This window comes from Ochotona princeps, chromosome 3 (genome assembly GCF_030435755.1).
Source record: "Ochotona princeps isolate mOchPri1 chromosome 3, mOchPri1.hap1, whole genome shotgun sequence".
Lineage (NCBI taxonomy): Eukaryota > Metazoa > Chordata > Mammalia > Lagomorpha > Ochotonidae > Ochotona > Ochotona princeps.
In genome coordinates, this window is record NC_080834.1 from 73,007,767 (window position 1) to 73,020,626 (window position 12,860).

Genomic DNA, 12,860 nt, shown 5'->3' on the forward strand with positions numbered 1-12,860 from the left:
TGAGGACAAATCCAAATGGAATCTAGGAGCTTCTTCCCAGTCTTCCACATGGTTTCAGGAGTCCAAGCACTTGGACCATCGTCCTCTATTTTCCTGGGCACATTAGTGGGGAGCTGGAGTGAAACTGGAGCAGCTAGGATTCAAACTGGTACCCAAACTGGATTTCAGTGTTATAGGCTTTACCTGCTGTGGCACAAAGCCAATCCTGAACTCCAGCTTTTAAATAACCAATTTCCCATTGTCCTGCCATCTTAGAGGCACAATGAGAATCCAACTCCAGTTTCACTTCTTTCCCCAATCATTATTCACTTTCAATCTTCAGTCTCACAGTTGAATGCCAAGTAGCTTTTCTGTTGCTGGGGGAAAAGATGGTAGGAAAATGAAATGCACATCAAAAATATTTTTAAAGAGAATTTTGCATTTATCCTAGCAATTAATAAACTGCATGTGAGAGTGCCTGGGTGAGTTCAAGCTCCCAGCTGGAGCTGCTGACTCAGATGTGGGGTGATAGCTCACACAGCTGGGCTCCTGCTGCTTTCCTGGGAAGCCTGGATTGGGTGCTCACTCTCTGCCTTCCACCAGACCCAGTACCCCAGCTGTAGGCATTCAAGGAGCACGTTCTCTCATCTCTTTCTTTCATTCCCTGCCTTTCTTTGTTTATGCATTTACAAAAAAATTAGTTTAAACAAGTTTCTTTGGTACAGGTTTTGGGTGTAGAGTTCAATTACCACTTGGTTTACCTGCATACTATACTGGAGTGCCTAGAGTCAAGATCTGGCTCCACTTCCTGTTTCAGATTCCAGCCAATCACACCTGGGAGGCAGCAACTAATGGATCAAGGACTTGGGTCCTCCCACCTGCACAGGAAACCCAGATGGAATTCCTGCTACTAACTTCAGCCTGGCCTAACCCTAGATATTGCATCCATCTAAGAAGAGAACCTACAAGTGAGATCTTTCTTTCCCTCTGCTTTTCAAATAAAGTAATTTTAATTTTTTTAAGGTTTATTTTTATTTTTAAGTCAGAGCTAAAGAGAGAGAAGGACAGAGAGAAACATCTTCAATCTGCTGGCTCACTTCCCACATGGCAACAACAGTCAGAGCCGGCACAATCTGAAGCAAGGAGCCAGGAGCTTGCAAGTAGCCCATGCCTGAGACTATCACACCAGCGTTGAGAAAGTCCTTCCAAGCTCTATTGGTTGACCAAGTCCACCTTTGTGCAGCCACAGACCCAGACACTTGCTACAAAGCTTGGCCATGAGAATTGTCCAACCTGTTCTTTTTTCCATCCTCTGACTAGCTGCTTGACATCTGCTGGCCTAGATGAGCTGGCTGTCATGTTCCCCATGTGTATCTGGCCATGCTCTCCATTGCATAGGCATCAGCAACAACTGAGGAGGCACATTCCCAATACACACACTCCAAGGTCAGACCACATACATTGTGATATTCCTGGTGACGGGGTATGAGTCTAGCGGTCTAGCTGAGGATCCCCCCAAAAGCCTGATGTGACCCAAGACCTGATACGTGTACACCAGTCAGTGCAAGGTCAGTTTTGTTCTGTCACCCATACCAGCCAATGAACACAATGGTGGTTGCAGCGCCCCTCTTCCCCAGCCTCATTTCTCATGCAAACTGTTGGGTGCTGTGGCCTAGCCCAACCCAGCCCACCAGAAACCCAGCCCTTACATACATACATGCCAATGCCTATCCAGAGTGACCCCAATGCCTCCCAACCAACTTGCTCTCCGCCCCAATTTTTGCATGTGTCAGCCTATGCTACAACCCGGCCTGCATCCCAGCTGGCTCTCATGTACACCCATCAATACTGTAACTTAGCTAAGTCCAACCCACCCCCAGCCCCAGCCTACATGTGTGCCAACAGGTGCTGTAGCCTTGTCCAGCCTGGTCTACTGCCAGCCCTGACTTTCATGTTCACCAGCAGGACTGCAGCCTAGCTAGGGTGTCTACAATTCCCCTACCAGATCCGTTCAAAGGGAAATTCTTAACCTGCCCTCTGTGATCATATCAGACACTTCAAGATTTAGACCCTGTACTCTATGACATCATTCTAGGAACTGCTCTGCCTCCTGTCAGGTGTCCCTGGGGCTGGAATTGTCTCGATCTGCTCTCATTTCAAAGCTCTAGCTGCCTCTCGTAGCATCCCACTTGTTACCCATCTCTAACAGGAATAACACCTCCAATCCTGCTCAGTGACTCATTCAAAAACATGCCACACACATCCCTTCTTCAATCTCCCTAGGGATCCACCTTCCTGAATTCTATTACTCTGCGTTTTGCAATAGAAAATTGCTTCACAGTCTCAGCTGCAAGGACAGTCATTCAGCTACCACCACGAGCAAAGATTTGCTCTCTCAAGGTTCCTATGCAGTTTCACAGTTGTCACAGACACAGACAGATATTCAACCTGGCATTCTTATACCCCAAATCACTTCATGGAGATGTAGCTTGATTTGAATCTAAATTTTGAAAAAGCTCTAGCAACACTGACTGAGACAAGAGTTTGGTGAGAGAATAATTTCCAGAGAAAGGTGACAACTCTCACAAACAGCTTCTGATTTAGATGCTAGGTTTCTGAAGTATCTTCTTTAAAATATGACAGTAAATCAGGAGAGCAGTGATAATTCTGAGTAACCAATAACAGGAATAATAGGCCTGCGATAGTGGCCATCACTTTCGTTTAAATTCAGAACTCAACAGTTGTACATGTGTGTATATATGTTTCTACACACTTACACACATGCACCTCGCCCTTAGATATTAAACTTACTTAAAAATGTTAAAACATAACCTCAGGGGCAAGGTGACCAGATTTGGCCTAGTGGTTAATAAGCTTGTGTCTCACATGGGAGCGCCTGGGTTGGATGCCCCATTCTGATTTCTGTCTCCAGTATTCTATTGGGAAGCAAGAATGAAGGTGTAAATAACTAAGTTCCTGCCATCCACATGGGAGACCCGGATGGATGCCCAGCTCCTGACTTCAACCTGGCCCAGCCTTAGCCACCACAGACATTAGGAAAATCAGCCACTGAATGCAAGCTCTCTGTCTTGGTCTCAATCCATCTCTCTTCCCCTTTGTTTATCAAATTTAAAAATATGCATAGCCTATTCCCTTGTTTCTAGAAAGAGTACTATTCTAAGGTCAAAGAGGTATAAATATTGCTTAGAAGAAATATTAGTGCATTGATATGGCTATTATTATTTTTGACAATTTATCCCCATTACTGTTATTTTGTATCTGATACCAACCTACACCGTGAGTTCACAGTCCCTCACATGTCATGCATATAGATTCTTTCTCTTCCATTATAGAATATAGTACTATCTGGCTATCAGGTCTCAAAACACCAGGTGGTGAACACTTGGAGAATTCAAGATGTTGTTACCATGGGGACAAAATGCTAACCCTTCTCAATGCAATCAGCATACTTCCTTTCAGGAAACTATTTCCACTGAAAAATAAATGAGCTTAGAAATTGAAGCTTTTAAGGTTTTTAATGACTATTTTCTTAATGCTGTGTAGTTAATACTGGCAAAAGAGTTGAGTAATCAAGGGAAAAATATTTAGAAATGCTGTTTTCATAAACTTACTTCTGAATTTCATTTTCTTCAGCGGCTAGTGCACAGCAAATGAGCAGATTTCAAGAATCTTGAGCTGCACTGCTCAAGTGTCTGTCCTAGGTGGTAGATTACAAAAGAGCCATATATCATTTCTCTTCATTTTGCTATATCCATTTGCACTTAACTTTGCAGGTACTGCCATCCAAAGTTGAAATATGTGTCCTCACTCCTTGAAAGTGACTGACGTTTGCCTTGTCTGGCAAACAGACTATGGATGGATCATCAATGTGCAGTTGCCTGCCTTGGGTTCAAAAACCTTGTACTCCTGCATTCTCTTTCATGGATCCCTACCCAGAATCCATGCAAACACAGAGGGGACATTCTGCAGCAGAAGGAAAGACAACTAGCTCAGCCACTTCCTTCTTTGCCCTTCCTCCAGCCAGCCAATAAACCTAGCTTCTTGGTTAATATAGAGCTTAGTGCACACAAATGAGACCAAAAGAACCACCAGTTTAAGTAAACTTAAATACTTGAAGACACTGAATTTTTGTGTAGATTGTTAAGAGATAATGGGCAAGTGTACAGTGTATTCTTCATCTTCAGCTCTGTCAGTTCCAAGGGACATATTTGTCAATATGCTGCTGAGTGAAGTTGGAGATGAGATCAGAGTGATATGAGTGCCCACTGAAGACCTTGGAAAGATACGCATGCACTTGCCCTCACCCTAACAAGAATGAAAAGTAAATGGTTTATTTTCTTTTATTAATTCAGATTTTATATGAGATTCTGCAAATTTAGAAAGGAAAAAGTTATTCCAGATGAGTAACCCTGTTTACCAACTGCACATACTAAGTGAATCACTGTTAGCCTCCCAAAGGTAGAATGAGTACACTACTGTGAATTCTATGGAAAAGATACACATACATGAAATGAAAGAGAAAAATTCCATAGTTGAAATGTCCACAGTGTGCAAAGCAGAGCATTGTTCTTATTTTATTAATAGTAACTGAATACCATACAGTTGGAATGAGAATATCCGAGAAGTCAGTGCTGTGGCCTACAGGGTGAAGCATCTGTGACGTTGGCATTCCCTATGGAACAAATCCAAGGCCAGCTGCTCTACTTCCAATCCTGCTCCCTGCTAGTGCACCTAGGAATGAAATGAATGATGGTCTGATTGCTTGGGTGCCTGTACCCATGTGAGAGATCTGGAACATGCTCCTGGCTTCTGTCCTCTACTGGCCCTAGCTCCAACTATTGCAGCCATTTGGAAAGTGAACCAGCAGATGCAAGATTCTCTGTCTCTCTCTCTCTCTCTCTCTCTCTCTCTCTCTCTCTGTGTGTGTGTGTGGTGTGTGTGTGTGTGTGTAACTCTACCTTTCAAATGAATACATCTTTGAAAATAAGAGAATAAAAATACCTTAGACTTGTAAATGTTTATATCTAAAGCAGATAATCTTCTCAGGGGAAAATCAGTGGCTTTCTCTTTCTGTGTGTGCACCACTTGCCCTTCTCATATTCTCTGACCCAGAGACTCTTGAGACCTTATGCTGAGAAGGTGGCTTCACAAGTAGGAGAGACCCACATCACTCCTGACAGAGACAACTGCCCAGGGGAATCACCCAGCATGCAATTGATGATACATGAGCAAGAAATAAATCACTGTTGTGCTCATTAAGCATTTCAAGTTTTATAAAACAACGCAGCAAACGCATTACAATGAAACGTCAGCAGGATGAGTGTACTGACAGAAAGAATCATGCAGAAAGGATAGGGCACTGACTGAGGCAGCAAGTGCAGGAGACAACGGCTTGAGTAAGTGACACTGAGCCCAAGCAAATGGTTTGCTTTCAGTTATAGGTGGATAATTCAGGAATTTTCAAACAAAATGACAGTTCATGAAAACAAAAGCAACAAAGTCGGTGGATTAGACAGAAGAAGAACCATGTAATCAATTCTTTCTTATTCTAATCATTTGAGCTCAGGACAAAAAAATTAAAAAGCATTGACTGAGACTGCAAAGGAGATTGGAAGTCTTGGGACCAAAATGATGTGTAACATTGTCTCTGCAGAAATGGGGAGAATGGACTCTAGGGTAAAGTTGAAAAGGAGATGATTTCAAGAGACTGTCAGGGATGGTCTTCCTTTAGCCATGTGCAGCTGCATGGCCATGTGCTATATATGTGTAGAGAACTTCATATAAATGCAGTAGATGTCTTACTATGGAAGATTTAACTATAAAACAGGGGGATAAGAGACTGGGAAAACTAAGAAGTACTGAAGAATGTGACATTTTTGGAACATGAAATTCAAGAAAAGAGGGAGAACATGAGGATTCTAGAGGGGTGTGTTACTTCACCATAATAAAATACCAAACACTAGAAAACACAGCAGGAACATATTCACTTACAATTCTTCCAAGCCTGAAATTCTAAGATTAAGGAGGCAGCAGAACTGATTTCTTTCAAGGTATCTCCACATTTCAATCATGCAATGGAAAGCAGGATTTCGCAGTCCCTTGTACTGTGTCAAGATCATATTAATATTTTATCAAAGAAATTTAATAAATGATGCGCCTCACCTCTAGCTGAGATAGATAGTCCACATTTTTCTCACTCTCAGCCCTGCAGAGATCACCATGAAGGCTTCATTTTCATTTGTTAGTGATGGAGGATTATGGAGCCTTTGTCAGCTTCATTGTGGCAAACTAAATAGAGCTGATTTCCTGCCAATCAACGTTGCACATAAAGTGCATATAAGAATGAAACATTTGGTGATTGTGATAGTGCTCTGTTGCTCTGTGTGCATGTGTGTATCAGTGTATGTGTATGTGTGTATGAGTATGTGTCTGTATGTGGTTGTGTATGTAGTTAATTTGATCCCATAGTAAAAATCCAGCCTCTTCTGATTCATGCACACATCATGATTTCCAGAGTGTATGGTAGATTTGCTGGAGATGGAGAGAGATAGGACTCATCCAGAGTATACACAGTCCCATTGAGGATGCAGAAATAAGAGTTTGTAGAGATGGAGGGTGAGTTGGGACCCTTATACTTCTTACAGTGAATGAAAAAAAGTGAGAAGATAGAGCTTCATTACATCTTAGAGAAAGATAAATTGTTGGTGTTTAATTGCAGCTTTCTTCAACAGACTTCCCAAGCAGTTTGTGGTAGAAAACTGAGAATGTGATCAGGGGTGAGGGACAGAGGTGATACCACTGTAATTGTCTCCTTCCATCTCCAAAATCCTGTTGCTGGAAAAAGGGAGGAGTTATCATGATTCCATTATTGAGAATATTTTTGTAAGACTAATGCTTCTTGAAACATGTACTAGAAAATTCAGATCTAGAAACAGATTAAGCTTCTGTGTGATTTGAAACAAACAATAGGCTCACTTTGAAACAAAAAAAATGTAGAAACTTTGAAAAATTTGTTTTATGTGTTAAGAAGATGATTTTCCTGGAAGGAACACTCACAAGGTGAATGGGAACTTCCCAGTGTGGGCATTTGGCACAAATTAGAATGTTGCCTTAGGTGCCTGCATTGCTTGTTGGAGTGTGTGGTTTGAATACTAATTTCTCTGCTTCAGATTCGGCTTCTGTTAATGTGCATCTGGGAAACATCCAGTGACAACTCAAGTAGTTAGGAGACTCAGACCAAGTTCTAGATTCCTGGTTTCAACTTGGCCCAGTACTGGCTGCTGCAAGCATTTGAGGAATGAATGAACTAGCAAAAGATGCCTCTCATGATCTCTCTCTCTCTCTCTCTCTCTCTCTCTCTCTCTCTCTCTCTCTCTCTCCCCCAATAACATTAAAATAAATAAATATTTTTTACAAAGAGAGAGAATCTTCCTGGAAAAAAAGACAACCTCTACTTATTTCACTTGTTACTTTTATTACTAATATAGAAGCTTGTCTTAATAATAAAAGTAACAAGTGAAATAAGTAGAAGTGAGAGGAGTTTATAAAATCAATTAGCCAATGCTCAGGTTTCTTGATTGAGCTAAACCATACATTGGAATGTTGCCAAGAACAGGGAAAATACATAGGGCATGGTGTCAGGCAGCACAAAAACAGGAAACCAAAAACATTCAAGCAAAGGTAGAAGATTATGATGGAGCAGCCTTGTTCAACACCAGAGAAGAGCTAGAATGGTAGAGCAAGGGGAAGCAGTTGTTTCAGGACATAGAGTGGCAGGACATGGAGCAGAGAAATTTCTTCTGTGAAAATTAATGGGAGAGAAATCATAGAGGCACAAAGAACAGAGTAAAAAGAGAAGGAAGGAAATTAGAAGATGTAAATTCACAGAGTAGTTACAAGCCCTCCCAATTTCTATCCTCTGTACACATAAGGAAGGAAGAGAGAGAGAGAAGAGGAAGAGGAACCTTGATGGAAACAAGGTGGAAAGATGGCATAGCAAGAAGATGGCTATACGATTGTATTTACTACTGGAAGTGGCTATAACCATTTCCTGAGATAACAATCAGGAAATTGACAAGATGTGTGTTACTTGAAGAATGTGAAGATGACAAATAATTCGCACTACCAAAAAGCAAGATTGGAATTCTCATGTATCCTAGGATGGCCAGAGACTGCTTACCAATCCTGCATGTGAGGAAGGACCATTGATCTAATCTAAGCTCAACTTGTGTATTTTACGCTTCACTCAACTCCTTAGGAAATTCTGTGAAAAATTTATCCAAAGGATAATTATTTTTCTACATATCTAAGAAAGTAATGTTAAAATAATACTAAAAACTGGGGAACACCTACATCCCCATGAACTCTAATAATTATCTGACCATTGACCTGGAATCTAGAACAAAACAAAACAAAACAAAAGAAAAAAATCATCCCTATTCCCACACCCACTGGCAGGACAATTTGCAGGTATGTTTTTAATTTCCTCTTTCAATAATTGATTGCTTCCCTGAAAAAGAAAAGAAAGAAAGAAAAATAAAGAAAGAAAGAAGGAAGGAAGGAAGGAAGGAAAGAAGGAAAGAAAGAAAGAAAGAAAGAAAGAAAGAAAGAAAGAAAGAAAGAAAAAGGAAGAAAGAGAAAGAATTTCTATTGCTACAGGCAATAAGGGGAGTAAACTAGAATTATATGCACGGTTAAAGATACCCAAAACCTTATTACAATAAAGTTTTATTTATTTTAATTGTAAAAAAAAAAAAAAGAGTTACAGAGAAAGGTTTTCCATCTACTGGCTCACACCCAAATGGCTGCAATGACCAAAGCTGGGCCAATACAAAGCCTGGAACCAGGAGTTTGTTCCAGATCTCCCACATGGGTACAGGAGCCAAGCAATTCAGCCATCCTCCAGAGCTTCCCCAAGTGCATCAGAAGAGAGCTAAATCACAAAGTGGAGCAGCTAAATCACAAAGTGGAGCAGCCAGGACTCGAACCGATGACCATATGGGATACCAGTGCCACAGACTGAAGTTTAACTTGCTTTGTTGTGGCAGCAGCCCCTATCCAACATCATTTAAAGTCTTTGTTTATCAAAAGGTGAGCAAACTGAGACTGGAACTTCTTTGGAGGCAAGGCCAATGTGTAAGGGTTAATTGTAAAGGTGACTGTACTCCTGGAAGTGTGGAATCTCCAAAGAGACACCTGCATCCTGTTACGGGCAAAGCTCCTTTTTCCTGAAAGACCAGGAGGCAGGCAGGAGATAGGGATAATCTTGGAGTTTTGGGATTTGTGGGAAAACAGTTACCTTCCAGCCATGCTGCTTAATTACTGTCTGCATTGACGTGATATGATCAGGACCCCCCAAGCCTATATGTTGTAAATTTCTGTCTCATGCTTTCTGTTTTGTGTCACTGCTAGCCCCGATCATGTACTTGCTCACTGTCATGTAGTTTTTGATTCTTTTACTATAAAACCCCATGATTATTTCTTTCGAGGCACTTCTTGCTTATGGCAACAGGTTGCCCCTTGGACTAGACAATAAAATCATCTCACTTGCCTTGGAGTCTCGCTCAAGTTCACTGAACCCCAAAACCAATGCCTCTCCTCTGAGAAGAGCTGATATACAACCCCTCTACAGTATTTCACATATAAAGCTGTGGTAATTCTTGAAAGATTGGTGATTTCTAGGAATGAACAAAAATTTTGGATTATCATATCCCTACAAGTTGTACTAATGCTTTCCTACTCCTGGTTCAAATCTGCTTATTGAAAACCTGCTCTTGCCTAGGTTATACACAAAATAAGGCCTGTGGTTACAAAGATGAAAAGGTACTAGATACTAGGTATTAATTTGTGAGGGCTACCAACTCAGAGTTCCTCAGATTGGTGACTTGAAGAACCAAATTCCATTTCCACAGTGCAGGAGGCTGGATGCCGAGATGGAGGTGCCAGCAGGTTAGTTCCTTTCCAGGGTTGTAAGGAATGATCTGATTCCAGGCTCTCCATGGTTTATAGACACTTGTCTTCTCCCTGGCTCTGTCCATGCTTATCTCTCTTTTTGTCTGTCCAAATTTCTTCTTAAGATTGCCAGTCACATTGGGTTAAACCCTCCCATTTAATGACCTCATTTCAATGTAACCACCAGCTCCACATGTGGTTAAATTGAAGTTTTCGAATTTCAACAAAAAAGCTTGGGGAAGACACAGTTCAGCTCATCACTGTCCCATTTGTTATTTCAAAATGTACAAATTCAATTTTTCTCTGAGATATCCCTATAAAGGTCTTTCAGAAAAGACTAACATTTTATTGCAGACCTTGCCAGAGTCAGTTTCTCATCAGTGACTCCCATTTCCTATAATCAAACTGTATTCACAGCAAGTTCCCTGTGAAGAGATTTCTAAACTCAAATTAGGCCTTTTGCCAGAGAATTGGAGAGTATCTGTTCCCTTCAAAACCCTGTACAATTAGAAATCACTGCAGTTAAGTCTTGCCAAAATATATTTCTTCATTCAGGCAACAAAATAGTAGTAAAATGAGCACATAGGTGCATCCAGGAAAAGGACAATGGCTGGCTATTTTCTCTGTATAATTCTCATATTGTACTTTTGTGCTTCCATGACTCTATTCTCTGTTCCTTATTTTCAACCTAAATTGTATCCCCCTGGCCCAGACTTTAAGAACAGGAAGTTCACATACAAATGAAAGTTTTTTGCCTAAATAATATTGTTAAATACTAAATCAAAAGCAAACAAAGCACACCGCTCTCAATCTGTTCATTCAATGAATCATATTTTGCACTACTATTTTTTTAATTTGAGAGATAAAGATACAGAGATCCCTCTCACTGATTCACTCTCCAAAGCCTTTAGAACACCTAGGAACTGGAGCAGAAATCTGGGTTGAGTTCCAAGGTGTCTGATCAGTCCGGGTCTCTTATGAGTGGCAATTACTCAATTGCTCAGCCATCACTTTTGTCTCTGGGGTGTGGTTTGGCATGCACTTTGCTCTCTCATTCACTTCCACTGGCCATCCACTTTCCAAATCTTTTTGATGTTACTGTGCACAGTCAACTGCTAAGCTAAATGCAACCTCCTAAACAATTGGTTATCAAAGGCCACTTAGTTGGGTCCTGCGTGGTGGCCTAGTGGCTGAATCCTTGCCTTGTATGAGCCATGATCTTGCGTGGGCCCCAGTTCATGTCCATTTCCCTTTCAGCTCCCTGCTTGTGGCCTGGGAGGGCAGTGGAGAATGGCCCAAAGCCTTGGGACCCTGTATCCATGTGGGAGACACCCCATATTTTCCTTTGTTTTTCACAAATTCATAGATTGGAAATGAAATTATGACCTATTTATTTCTAACAAGGAATAACAGATGGTTAAATTTTTTTGTTTATGAAATTTAAATTTCAAAGTATGCTACAAAATACAATGTATACAGCTGGTTAGAGATTCCTATTCTACGGTCATCATATTATATTCAACGTGCCACACAAGCAAACCAAATTTAGGCACTTCTCCTTTCCCCATCAGATTGATAACATTCTCCTAAATATCCTGCTTCAGTCAGTAACCCAATGATCTTCCGCATTACTCAAAAGAGATATCTTAGAAGCATCTTTCACTCTTTGTCTCCTTCGTTTTCTGTATCTACTCAATTTCCACATTCTTATGATACTACCATGCTCATTCAATTTTATTACCTTGCTAACATATGCCAGGGACTGCATTGGGGAAATAAAGGAACAAGAAATAGTCCCTTCTCTCAGATCAGAGTCAGGAAGGAATGTCAATTATCAGCTACAGTCATAGGGGCCATGATAGAATTATATTCTGTTCATGGAGTTTAGAAACAATATTACTGTAGGAAATTTAAAGAATAAAAATTCAATAAGGGTGAGGTTGGGACAGGAGAAAGAGGCAGAGAGCAATGTGGAGAGGAAATTCAAATAATACGAAAATGTTACACATGAAGCTGCATCAGGCACAGAAAATGACCAAATTGCAAAGAGCTTGGAGAAACATCTGTAATATAAAGACAAGAAATCAAATTACATAATAAAATGGAAATCAGATGATAAAATATCTTGTGTTTAAAACTGTGAGTGATCCATTAGAGGCATGTAGATCATGATGCAATACTAGAAAGAGCCTTCTTGCTACCTTAGGTAGGTTACATTGAACAGATAAATGCAGGACTGGTGAGAAAAGAAACCAGATAGGCACTTTTAAGTAAGCCTGAAAGGAAAGAGAAAACTGTCATCCCTGATAGCCTCCATTTGCCCCATTCCTTATGAATAGAGGTAAAAGCTACGTTTTCTTAATGAAAGAATATTAGGAGCAAATGTAACAGCACAGTGGTTGAGCCATTGCTTGGGACATTGATAGGTGTATCCATAATGCAATGCCTGAGTGTGAGCGCAGCTCTGGTTTCTATCTCTGCACACACTGGGAGGCAGTAGGTGATGGCTCTAGTACTTGGATCCAGCAGATGGATTTCTGGGCTCTCAGCTTCAGCCTAGAACCATGACTGGCTGTTTGCAATCATTTGGAGAGTGAATCAGTGAAAGGAATCTCTCTTTCCTTCTCTTTTTAAAATATAAAAATATATAAACTTTAAATAAAAATAAAAGTATCAATACATAAAATTTCATGAGTAATGGGTATTCAAGTCAGAACACTGCATTAATTGCCAAAATAGTCACAGAATGACCATATGGGGGTCCGATGCTGTAACATAGCAGGTAAAATCACTGCCTGTAGTAGCAGCATTCCACTACAATTCCAATCCACTGTTCCACTTCCAATCCAGCTCCCTGTTGGTACTCTGAGAAATATACAGAAAATGATTTACGTACTTGGGCCCCTGTA

At 40.7% G+C, this 12,860-nt stretch overlaps 1 long non-coding RNA gene across 1 annotated transcript in view; it reads right to left on the reverse strand.

Moving 5' to 3' along the window:
* Positions 1–12,860, reverse strand: part of LOC131479915 (uncharacterized) — a 176,241-nt gene that overhangs the window by 45,576 nt on the left and 117,805 nt on the right. The window lies entirely within an intron of this gene.